The sequence below is a fragment of the Lissotriton vulgaris genome, chromosome 8, assembly GCF_964263255.1.
Source record: "Lissotriton vulgaris chromosome 8, aLisVul1.2, whole genome shotgun sequence".
Lineage (NCBI taxonomy): Eukaryota > Metazoa > Chordata > Amphibia > Caudata > Salamandridae > Lissotriton > Lissotriton vulgaris.
The window spans coordinates 1,418,703,436-1,418,716,972 of NC_141696.1; the positions used below are offsets into that span (position 1 = coordinate 1,418,703,436).

Below are 13,537 nucleotides of genomic sequence, written 5' to 3' on the forward strand. Positions count from 1 at the left end.
AGTGGCTCCATTTGAAAATTCAATAGATAAAACTGTGACACAAGGTTACAAATTGAGGTAATTTTTAAAACCCCCTGTGTAAGGTTTTTCAAGGTACAGAAGACTGCCTGGAATTGAGCTTGCTACAGGCAATGTTTGTTTTAATATCCGCGAAATCAACAACATAAACTGGCCTCGTAGACCATAAAACAAAAACAGGCCAACAATCGGCCAGAAAAACAGCCCACACACCGACTTGTCAGACCAGCCCATAGGGCACTTCCTGGTTGCCCCAAAGGCCAGTACGACCCTGGTCATAGGAATTAACTGTGGTTATGTGACCAGGTGAACAATGCAGCCAATGTCACGGACTACTGTCCTGGATCAGTGCTTTATTTATAAAATAATAGGTGCCGGTGCTCAAAGCGCTGCTCAGACACCCTGGACTGACGCTATAAAATGTAAGAGCACGAATAGCAAGGGTGCACAGTCCCGAATCCACCCCAGGCCTCTTTTAATTCACTGCCAGTCACTCCCTGCTAGGTTATCTCACTCATAACGATGTCTGCTTTCTCCCTTGGTGACGGATTGTCTGTGTTTCTTTTCTTCAGACTTTCCGTTTTGTTTGTATTTTTCTCTGTTAGCCTCGGGATATGTCTGATGTGGCACGATAAGCGACGGTCTCCAAAAATAAGTGCCCCCCACCGGCAAACACCTGCTCAAGTTAAACAGTGTTCTGGACACTGCTATCTCATTGACATTTAATCTGAGAAAGTTCGATATGTGACCAGAGCTGTGTGTGAGTTGAATTGGCACCAGTGATGCATTAATTGAATTGAGAGCCCTGCCCTGATCTTGAAAACCATTCGTTCCTGCACCTGTACCCACAATGCAATGAGGATTTTGTTGAGGTAGGTACAAACCTCCACCAGGCCCCTCTGTTACAGTTCCATCGTAAGACTGGTGGGATCTAAAGAGAAACACTAACTGGTGGAAGAATTGTGGAAAATACATTCATATTTCATTGCTTTTTAGAAAATGTAAAGCTGCCGTTAAACGTGCTTGGATGAATATCTGATATGTGATTAAGTTCGTTTGATTCAGTGGTTACAGTGACCACTTAAGAGCAACTATTTCTTTATTTTGTTTTTATCATGTATGTTTCATATACGATCGGGTTTCTATGTCTGCACACAGGACTTTAAGTGGGATACAAAAAGTGGCTTAAGAAACATGACTTGGAATCCTTTCCAGAAGGCATGGCATATGGAGTTAAGAGTGCAGCTTCCAGAATGCGAACTAAAATGTTTTGCTTGTCATAGTGTGCCATCCAAGCAGTATTTTGGTGCATCTTTGTGAGCTTTATGCTTTTCCTTCCAAATATATCACACAGTAATAGACAGGCACCTAAAACAAGTCCGATCTATGGGCTTTGCCAATGCTTGTTTGATCTTCACATTGTCTCTTCCGGGGTCATATAGAGTCATATTTTTCAGCTCTTTCTAATTTTTGGGGAATTTACCCAAATTTGAAACAGAGTTTTGCTTATCCTTCAGTAAATTTTCATTTTTTATTCGTCATTCCTTTATATGCATGGCCTTGTAAAAAAATAAGGGCCAGATGTAAGTCCCTTTTTAGCGTTCGGGAACGGAAAATCGGCCTGTTTACGCCCGCTTAAAAGGGTTGTGGCATGTACAAACCCTATTGTGTGAGTCCGTAACCTATTACCATCTCACAAAATACGGTTTGCGAGTCGCTATTAAGCAGGGACTTGCCAAAAGTATCCCTTCCTTATAGCAAGCCGCATTGGTATGTTCGATTGTTTTGTTACCGCAAATGTGGTTGCAAAGCAATTGCAGTTACCACTTACTTCAAGTAGGTGGTAAGCCAGTCGCAAATGAGAAGGGGGCCCAGGGAACCTCTCCCCCTTTGTGTTGCAGCAACAATATTTTTTGAGAGCAGGCAATGGTCCCACGGACCACACCCTGCTCTTAAAAATGAAACCGAAACGTTTCCTTTTTCTTTTTTAAATGCATCCTATTTTCCTTTAAGGAAAACAGTCTGCATTAAAAAAAAAATAATAAACTACCTTATTTAAAAAGCAGTCACTGACTCCGGCAGGCCGCCATCCCTGTGAGTGTTGGCCATTCCAAATGGGTCGCAAATTGCAACTATTGATGAGGCAGGTCATTTGGAATCCCATTGGGAATTGCTAAATATGTCTGAGACACCTTAGTACATTCCGTTTTGCGAGTCACAGAAAATTTGTGACCCACTAAACGGAATGGTTGTACATCTGTCCCTACTTGCTTCTCACAGGTCGGACGGCATGCGGATACTGGCCGCTTTTGTTATATGGTATATCAGTGTAGAGCAGTCCCTATATTGGGATCAATTGGGCTGTATTTAATTAAGATCTGCCTGAAACTTTTATTTTGGACCGCAGGCACTTATTCTGCAAATTTGATGTCTCGCGCAAGGGTCTTGTGTCACTCTAGTTCGTTTTACTCCCCAAGCTGCATCTCCTGTAGACCATGTTATGACCTTCTGTGGCTTGTCGACGGTTTCTTCGTGATGCCACCTTCCTGTGTGTAGTGTAATGATGACAGGTAGTGCTGCAGGGAGGTGCTGGCATTTGATTGTAGAGTGCAGGTATTTTGTAGCTGGTTATGTGGTACCTGGTGGTTGGCTTTCTGTTGGTGTTATGTTCCATCCTGTCTACTGCATAGTTGGGCGTAAGACCCAAGAAATCCCTCTTGCAGAGTAGGATTAAAGGTAGGATTCTGTCAGTACGTTTTAACAATATTTTTAGTCTATTAAAATACAGCTTTTCTTTGGTTATAAAGGTTACTTAGATGTTGTTTCAGTGCTATAGGAAAAGTTTCAAATGAGATTGTTCCGAGCCCCAGATAACAATGATCTCTAGTGTGTTCGACTTGTGGACTATAAAGGAACGTTTTGACTTTGTTCTTGCTGTTTTCATCCTGAATGACCATGATTTTGGTCTTGATTTACACCCCAGGTCCTTTACTTACAGTATTCTTGATGGATGTTTAGGCTGCTACAGCCTTATTTTTTGCTGGGTGCTAGGATGACACACTGATTTGAAGATAGCAAGCTTTTTACTTCTGAATGGTTAATTCGCAAACCTGGGATCTAGGTTTATTCTATCAGTGCTTCAAGGTCATTATTTTAAACTTGAACAGAGTTTGTCGAGCTCCACATTTTGTGTTGGCTGCAGCCTAAAGTAACACAGAGAGTTTATGCAAATCCAAAGTCTTAGAAACAAGCAAATATTTGTCTCTGTTTGTCTTTATTTATAGAATTGCTAATTTACCGGCTGGTTGCTGATGCTATGGTCGGTGGTTCATTGTTAGGAAAGGATCCTATTCGGCCCTTGTGCAAAGTGCTGATGTAGAGACACTGGATTTAGTATTTTTGGACTCCTAGTACTGCAGTCAAGCCTTTTAGCTTACTAGAGAAAAGGCATCCCATCTTTATATGTTGGTGTAGTTGTTACTACTGATCTTGTGTGGAAAATGTCTAGTTCGGGGACAAGGTTGATTCGTTTTTGTAGGTCTTTTTGAGTTCAATCAGAGCTGCATTTCAGCATTTCATTCAAAATGTTCTCTGATCTGAAAGTTTCTTTACTTTTCATTTTTAGAGTCCCTATTTTACTTCTGGATAAATAATAGGTCTCTGCTGATTTGTAGTGTTTTCCTGTACTCTGAGTGTTTGTCTGTTCTTTTGAACGTGGGAGGTGTTCATTTTGGATACCTCTACAACACTGGGATCCAAGGAAAGGCCCTAGACTGAATCACATCGTTCCTCTCCGACAGAACCCAGAGAGTCCGCCTCCCACCCTTCCGCTCCGAGGCCTCCAAGATCATCTGCGGCGTACCCCAGGGCTCCTCACTCAGCCCTACCCTCTTCAACATCTACATGAGCCCCCTCGCCGCCATCGCACGCAAACACAACATCAACATCATCTCTTACGCCGACGACACCCAACTGATACTCTCCATCACCAAAGACCCCCTCACCGCCAAAGCCAACTTCCAGGACGGAATGAAAGATGTCCAGAATGGATGAAGCTCAGCCGTCTGAAGCTCAACTCGGACAAGACGGAAGTCCTCATCCTCGGACAATCCGCCTGGGACGACTCCTGGTGCTCACGACTCTGGGCACCGCACCAATACCCACGGACCACACACGCAACCTGGGATTCATCCTGGACTCCTCCCTCATGATGACCAAGCAAGTCAACGCAGTCTCGTCCTCATGTTTCAACACCCTGCGCATGCTCTGAAAGATCTTCCGGTGGATTCCCACCGAAACCAGAAAGACGGTCACCCAGGCCCTCTTCACCAGCCGGCTGGACTACAGAAACGCCCTGTATGCAGGAACCACAGCCAAACTTCAGAAACGCCTTCAACGCATACAGAACGCCTCCGCACGACTCATCCTCGACATCCCTCGCCACAGCCACATATCTACCCATCTGAGAAACCTGCACTGGCTCCCCGTCAGCAAGAGGATCACGCTCAGGCTGCTCACCCACATACACAAAACGCTCCACGACTCGGGCCCCGAATATCTCATCAACCACCTGTCGTTCTACACTCCCACCCGCCAGCTCCACTCCACCAGCACTCGCCCGCGCCACCGTCCCTCGGATTCGCAGAACCACCACTGGAGGAAGATCGTTCTCCTACCTGGCAGCCAAGACATGGAACTCCCTCCCCGCACACCTACGACTGACCCACGACCATCTCACCTTCAGGAAACACCTCAAGACCTGGCTATTCGAGCAGTAGCGGCACCCCCCCCCCCTCCCTTCAGCGCCTTGAGACCCTCACGGGTGAGTAGCGCGCTTTACAAATTGAATGATTGATTGATTGATTGATAAAGAGGTTTTGGACCTGGTCTGGCCACACAATGATATACTGGTTTTCCCCCTATTTCGAGATACTTGCAAAGATTTCAGAATAAGTTGACACTAAAAAGGCCCTTCGTAGACGACATTCCTTAACCTACCTGGATGATTTGTGTTTTGAGGAAACCCATGATGATCTTTGAGAACTTTTCACATGGCTTTTTACAACAAAAGATACAGGTTTAATCAAATGGGATCCTTGACAATTTTTGTAGAAATTTTATAAAAGGCAGATGGGCATGTGAGTTGATTCATTCTGTATTGTCGCTTTACCAACCTATATCCTCTGAGTATATAATGTGTATTTTATATTTTTACAGAATGTTTTAAGTCATGAAATTATGATCTTTTTATTGTTGTTCTTTTATAGATTTGCTTATAAATCCAAATAAAGAATTGAATTAATGTCTATCTTCATTCTCTATTTGTGCCAGTTTCGTAGTCTTGTTTTAATTTATTTTTCTTCCAGGTGGTTGATGTGTTCTGGTCTGTAATGATGAATTCAGAAAATACTAGATCCCCATCTCTAATCTTTGCTAAAAGTCTAAGTTCAACAGTCCATTGAGTCTAGTTTGTAGTTATGAGTTCTGGTTGACATTGTAGTTTGTTCATAACATTGGGGGATAGATCAAGCGATCTGAAACGGTCCCCGGGGCTAAGATTAGTTGCAGCAAAGATGTGAGACAAGACCACTGTTGTTCAATCTATGGAAGTGTGATTTAAATCATGAGCTATATCCTGATTGCCCTTTTCGACCTAAATCTGACCCTTCTTTAGTGTGTAACATATTTTACTCTGATGACATTGTTCTTTTGACACACTCGAGGTATTTGGAGCATAGGAAAAGATCAAGGATGTGTGGATCCCAGACCATATGATGACCTTTAAACAGCTGGAAGGAGAGTTCCATACATCAAGGGTTACTTGCAGATGGGGAATGCTTTGGAGTGATACAAATACCAGACCAAGTCCCAGAAAAATTAGAAACAAAGGGTATATCCAGGTTATGTGGAGACATTGTAATTAGGGCTCCCAGTTTTCTGTTTTTACTGATTTTTACAGATCAATACAGACAGAAAACTATTTTCCTGTCTGTATTTATTTTTAAATACACAATTTAAGTCTAATTTGAATGATTTTTTTCTACTGTCAGTCATGAATACCAGGTCAGTAGTAGGCCGGGGAATGAACTTCGCTCTGTTCGTGGAGTTTGCGGAGTTTTCTGCACTCCGCAGAGCTCGCAGAGTGCAGAAAACTCCACTTTATGTAGTGCAGCCTAGTTTTTTCCCCGCTTGCGAACAGTAAGTTTGCAAGCGCGAGCTGCCGCTCGGTTAGAATTTCTACCCGAGCAGCAGGAAGACCAGCATGAACAGCAGTTTGCCCTTTTCTCCCCCACTTGTGGAACTTCGCAGAGTTTTTTTTGGTCACTTCGCGGAGTTTCGCATAGCAAAACTCAGCCAACTACGCCAAGGTCTGGTCAGTAGGTGAACGGATTGAGAGGTAGGAGAGATGAAAAAAGACAACAGATTTCTTAATAAAGTGCAGCTCTACAGTTATTTATGCTATTCTGCAATGCACGTGTTTTCAGATAACGCTATTGCACTTTATACTGCTAAAACCTTTTGGACATTCAAATGCGAGCATACATTTATCAGTTAAATAAATGTAGAAAAATACCCATTGCAGCTTCATTTTTACAGAAAACACAAAACAAAAATGGATAAATACAGACAGAAATAAAAATAAATCCCATACAACCTGGAGCCCTAATTGTAATAAATTCTCTAGATACATTTATGCACACATTGTAGGATTGCCCAATCATACAATGGTACTGGGTCGTAATATTATTGATTCTGTGGACGGCGACTGGCATTCCTGTGGAAAAAAATCCCAGACTCACGATTTTTCATATAATGCAGGGTGGGGTGGAAACTAAGGGGGTGAGGCTACTGTTGGAGACTGGACTAGTATGAGCCAAAAGAGATATAGGTGGGTTTTGTAGATACCCCTCTCTGCACCACCGGTAGCTAAAGGCTTAGAAAGATGGACTGTGTGCCTTGACTGAGGAGCTATTATATAAGTCAAAGGGCTGCCCTCGCAAGTACAATAATGTGTGAGGTGTGTGGTGGAGACACTTTGACAGAATGAGACCGATATCCTACCACCTCAGAGGTCAGCGAGGCACAAAAGGGTGGGGGAAGGGGAGGTGACATGAAAACGGATGCTTGTAATGTTCCTTGTTGGCGGGTATGCTCAGACGTGAGTCCCTTGCTCACTTTGCCACTGGATTCAAGCAAGCCGGGCTGAAGACGGCTGGAATGCCAGAAACCGGTCCTCGGAAGCTTGTTTCCGGTCCAGGGAAGGCATGGCTTGGCAGTTCGGGCTGGACTGTTCCCAGGAGGCACAGGTTCAGACTGATTTGCATATGGCCATGTCTGAACTGGGGTGGCAGAGTGGGCTAAAGAACGGTGATGGATTACACCCAGATCTGTTGCCTGGGTGTGAGTGTTTGATTGTTTCCGATGCTCTGTCCATCACCACCCACTATTGTACCGGGTATGGGGAGTGGGCAGGTGCTATTTTTAGGATGTGCTGATTTGTTTTCAACTGAGTTGCTATCTCTGCTTTTACTAAATGTCCATAAAAAGAAATGTGAAGAAAATATATTAAGAATTGTTGCAAAACATATTGGCAGCTCTTTTATGATGTAGGCGGAAAGTGTTTGTGGATTTGGAGCATCTTGCAAGGAACTGGACAATACATATTTGTGTCAAGAAGGAGACGACTGGTCTGGAATATATTATAATGGATCTTATTTGTGAATACATCTTCTGAAGAAACCATACAGATTTGCAATGATCTTTCATTTAATGGTTCCTATTAGTCATTTGGAAATTAAAGGGCTCTGATAAACACAGCATGTCATGACTTCATGCATTTGAGAGGCTGCCTCAGATATTGTGTAAATCGCTGTATAGTAGTATTTTTCAGTGCAGCTAGAGATCACATTAGCTGTCTGGCAGAGCTCATTCAATTGCAAAAAAGAGTTAAAAGCACTAAAAACGATGTCTCCATCTGCTATGTTTCCTGAACTATGAGGAAAAGTGTACTGTATACTTTGAAGACGTTTCAGTAAAAGGCACATGAAATTAACTGCTTTAGTAGAAACCTATATTGTAGCAAAACATTTCCTTTCGAGAAGATACCTTGAACATTGGAGACTCCTAAACTGCAGGGGATCAAACATATATGAAGTAAAGTCAGAAACCACAGTGCTTGTCACACTTATATGCATAGTCTTCATCTTATACACTAAATAAAGGCCAACTTGAATCCAGTAGAGCACAGTCTTCAAGAAATAATTGCCCAATAGCAATGGAATTGCTAGGCCTCTGCTCTTTGTGTGGTAGGAGCCTATGATTACATCAAGTATCTATAAAATGTCAGTTTAAAATTTTCCAATGACAGCAGATTGTATATTTGGATATTTCAATTTGCGCCTACAATTATGACTTGATGCTTACAATCTAAAACACTTGCAATGCTTAATAAAATCTCATTTATTTTACGGAAACAACATATGTATCCCCCTTGTTTGCAGAAGTTTCTCAAAAAGCGCATTCTTCCTTGTTGCTCACTTGATGAAATGATGCATGAAGAGATGCTCCTCAGAGGTGATAGAGACAGCTGTGAAGGAAGGTAAAGAATCAGTTATCTCACATCTTCATCATGGAAGGATGTTCTAATACAAGACTGTTCAGGAACTCTTTGAAGAAACGTAAACACCTCTGTTCGAGTCAAGTGGATGCTATATTGATGGGAAGTCTGAAAAGTCAGTTTAATTATAGGGAAAATATAAATTTTGAGGCACAATTATATTTAAGCCATAAGTAAAGTTTAGATTTTCAGAAATACATGCCGTTCTCTATGTGCTTGTATATTGTTTTATGCTCATAACAATGTCAAAATCAAACCACACTTTTACCTCATGTTGTTGGAATTTTCTATGCATCCCTTTCCTGTCTGTCACAAGAAAACATTACAATATAACTTTGTTCCTCAGTTCAAGTTTCAAATATTGCATATTTCTAACTTTCAGACTTAACCAACCAACTGAAGCAGAACCTGAAGAAGAACAGCTTGGAGAAGAGGAGAAAATGCAATTTGATACGCTTCATGAAATGTAAGTTGTTACACAGTTGTTTTGACTTATATAAAATAGGTTTTCGTTTCAAATAGTTAACCAAATTAAGTCTTACGTTACCATAGCTGCAAAAACACACGCGTGAAGTGAAGACACCTGGTGAATGTCTCATGATTTTGCAGGTGGCAAAGAAGGATTTCATCAGTGTTATGCAAAAAGTAACCAACAACAGCAAATTAAGGGGCTCATTAGTATGGCGCCCGCAATGCATGCGGCGGTCCTGCACCTACAATTAGGATGCGCCCGCCACACTGGCAGGCGCATCCCGCATTTTTAACATTGCGGCGGGCGGTGCGGACAGCACCACCTGCTGCAATGCCAAAAATGCAAGTTGTGCATTTGAATGCACAACGTGACAGGCACCCCACCGTGTCTGCCACATTGTACATGCAAATGCACCCCCACACCCCAGAATCCCTGGGGGCCTGCTATGGGCCCCCAATGTTAAAGACCGTATTCATTTTCTTGGCGGCATTGCTGCCACGGTAAGGCATATCACGCATGTGTCCTAATATGGATGGTAGTGTCTACCAGACACCGCCACCATATTAAAACCTTTTCCGCCCGGTCGACTCATTGACCAGGCGGAAAACCGGCGGACAGTCTTCCAGTCCACCGTGTCTCCCGGCGGGGTATTACTCCGGCGGGGGGGAATTTGCATGCAGGCGGGACAGAATGTCAGGCAGATCGTCACCACCATGCGGGTGGTGGTGATCCGCCCGACATTCTAATGGGCCCCTGAGTGTTGAGGAACACTTGCAAGTTTGATATTATTTGGAAGCAATTTTGCTCCTCAAATATCTGCAAAAGCTAATTGTAGTCAACATCTTTCTTGTTTATATGCATTACCTGTTTATTTTCATTTCAAATGTGAATTTATTGGCGATGTTCAATGATGTTCATGTAAAATAAAACCTTATTTTCACAGGTTGAAGAATGGGTGGAAAGAAGCTATCAGACTGAGGATGGTATGACATTTGCCATTATAACAGTTACAGAGAAGAAGACTGGGCATAAGCGAGAAACAAGTTTTGCTTTAAATGCTGTAGTAGAAAATCAGCTGAAGAACAATCAAATGGATTGACAACAAGTTATAAAAAAAAGTGAACTTTTGTTTTTCTAATCATACACCCAATTTGTTGTGTGAGAACTTTAGTGTTTGCAACTTTTGGATGACAGGGTATGCCTATACATTGATTAAATGTTGGCATTTTTTACATTTCATCTCTAAATTCACAGTATTATGAACAAATGATTGTCATTGTATCTAACACAATTATATTTGAATATATTTGTTACATATCCATTTAAAACACCAACTTTGTTTTAGTTGTTTCACATATATTTTTCAATGCTACATCCCAGAGTGATCAAGAGCAGTAAGACACTGATGGCAAGCAACTCAGGAAAAGATTGCTTTTTTGTTACCTCTGAAGAAGAGGACGCTTGCAGTGCAACATTAAATCTCACAAGGTTAATTGAAAGTTAAATATATGCTCTGATGACAATAATTCTAAGTGATTATTACTTTATTTAATTATAATATGAATGTGCTAATGTAATATGAATTCCAGAGCCAGATTCAGTGCAATTGCTATCTCTTGCTTTTGGGGAAGGATATTTGTGGAAATTATTTTTCTATTGTGTCAACACATTAACTTACTATTGATGAACTAACCATTTATGCCTTTATCTCTTGCTTTTCAATAGGTAAATATTGAATGAAGGACTTTGGCATATGTCTCATAATAACTACGACTCTTTGAAGCATAAACATTTGAATTACTAAGTCAATTTGAAATCTAGATTTTTCTTACAGATACAGATTTGAAGAGAATGGAAGTGGTAAAATGCTCTTGGACACTGCAGTTACAAATGCATGTGACCAAGAGTAAAGCATTGTCTTACCTTATATCAAACAATCCAGTGGCATTGCAAACAGACCTTCTAAAATGCTACATTTCTGCTTTGTATCCATGTTACTGGAGAAACTGACCCATTACAACTTTGAGGAAACACATATGGTTTTAAAGATACAATTTAAATTTGACAAGATATTTCACTGAAACATTTCTTTCTATTTTATTTCAGTTTCAGTGAAAATAGTTACCAGCATCTCCCATTGCAAGCTATGGAAACACAGGAACAGTGTAGTTAGATATTGAATTCAATTTTATTAACTGTTCGATTAATTAAAATCATTACAGTAAAAAAGGAGAAAAAAACAGCATCTATTAGAGTAAAACAATTATTAAAAATAATTTTACCTTGGGTTTGATTCCTCGATTAATTTGTACATGCTCTCAGGTGTTTATTTAAAAATAATTTAGAAACTGGGGCGTTTCTAAAATTGTGAAAAATTAGCTTTGAGTAAACGTATTGACCCTAGTGGTACCTCACAGGGTCCACGGGGCCACTATCACCACTTTGTGGAACCCAGATTGCAAGAGATGGAAGAGGGCCATCAAACTGGTGCAGAAGCAGCCTCTCATTGTACCGCCTTTGTGGCACCCCTAATTGGTTATGGTTAGATATATAGTACTACATGCTAAGCAATTTGTGCTAGTGTTTTCACAAAAATATGAATTGGTTATGTAAGTGTATTTTAAATATATAGTTGTTTTTTACAGGACAAATTGACACACAAAACGAAAATCAGAAAGTGCAGCAGCAGCTTATTGTTACCGTAAAATAGATAATGCATCAGCTCTTAAAAGAATGCTGGAAGAATTTCCTGTGACTCTGAAAGGGCAACTACCAAAAAAGAAGATTCATGTTGCACTGGTTATGGAGCATTCACTGTACTGCTGTTGCAGTTGGATTATCGTACAACAACCATTGGACCTTTTTTATGAAATCTTGTAAACGGGGTGTAGATATGGTGTAGAAATACATAATACTGAAGTACTGACTTTTTTATCTGCAGAGCACTTTACAAGATTTGCAAGGATGCTGCTCCCGGTGGGGCTTCCTTCTTACCATCTTCTACCTGTAATCTATGATTCTTATCCTAAAGAATAAACCAACCTGTTGTCACCTGTACAACTGGCTACCATGTGTCTTCATTTACCACACATCCTTTACTCGTCCACTCATAGTCAATGCAGGTGTAGTCTTATGTACATTATAATAAAACATGTAATTTAACTCCCCAGTATAATATGGTCTGCCAGTGTCTACCAGGTCCAAATGCATTCAGTTTTCTCCAAACCCTCTGTGACATAGTCGCAGTGCTGCTCCGTATAATGTGAGAGGATGGTATATGTTATGCAGGTGTACTGCTAGTCACTACACCATACAAGTATGCGAAACACAAAAAAATGACTTAAAGGCATACGTAAAGTAATAATCAATAATGCAGTTCTATGGTAATTAAATATGTCTAATTTATGACCACATTAATGACGAAAGTAATCAGTGAATTCATTAAATGTTTGGATCATTAAAATGCAGTCCTGAGTACTGTCGGGTGTCCCTCTCTGATGCTATGTGGCGTGTTACAGATCCATTTATGTTACACAGTGGAACAAGGGCTAATGAATCCATTGGTTTAAATAAGTCCTTTTGGGAGGGATTTTTCCGATTGTGAGTCTTAATGGAAAGGGAGCAATATTCATTGTGATATCTGGAAAGGTGAGGAGTAAGGACCAGGAAATCGCCTGGAATAACACACATCAAAAGCAAGATAGAATGAGATGCATTTTCATGGAAAAACTTTATTTTTTTGTCAGAGTGAGAGATAACCTGGATCAAAAGGTTTGCCTAACTATCCGCTACTGTGAAGAGTCTATTCGGAGGCAGCATCCAGATGTGTGATAAAGGACAAAAGAATCTGTCAAATTGAAGGCTAAAATCTTGCATAAACAAATACAGAAGATAAAACTGTCACTTTATTGGTGTGCTGAATAAAAATGGTTTAACTTTTATTGAGAGAAGCCAGAGGTCGACTGGAATTTGCAGATCACCTACCACAAGTGTGACTCAGACAACAGCACAGCATCCACCGAGTGACTAAGTAGATCAAATAAGTAGTTAGTTTCTGAATTTTTTCTTTGCACACTTTAAAAAAATCCTCTATCTTTCCACTTTTTTGCATAAAGCGCAAATATTGAAAGCACTTCTTTCAGCGTATTAACTATAACAACTCACTGTATCTTGATCTCTCCCATTATGCTTTACAAAAACCTCTGTTGCTGCAAAGACCTTGCAGCCAGGCTAGTGCTGGGGCTCAAGAGAAGTTGTCCAATCTCTGCAACATTGGTTTTCTTGCCCTGGCTGTCTGCAACACAATGGCTGCTCTCTAAGTGTCTGATGCATCATAGGGCTTACCCATTCTGTGTCTATGGGAGATGCGTTAATACATAAAGGCCTACGTCGGCATCCCTATGTCTTTCTGCACAAGACAATCACTTCTA

At 41.0% G+C, this 13,537-nt stretch overlaps 1 long non-coding RNA gene across 1 annotated transcript in view; it reads left to right on the forward strand.

Moving 5' to 3' along the window:
• Positions 1-12,162, forward strand: part of LOC147698848 (uncharacterized) — a 41,451-nt gene extending 29,289 nt beyond the window's left edge. The window contains exons 2-4 of the long non-coding RNA XR_015299373.1: positions 8,520-8,617; positions 9,018-9,101; positions 10,051-12,162. This is a non-coding gene — a long non-coding RNA (uncharacterized LOC147698848). The remainder of the gene's footprint in view (positions 1-8,519; positions 8,618-9,017; positions 9,102-10,050) is intronic.
• The last annotated feature ends 1,375 nt before the right edge of the window (positions 12,163-13,537 follow it).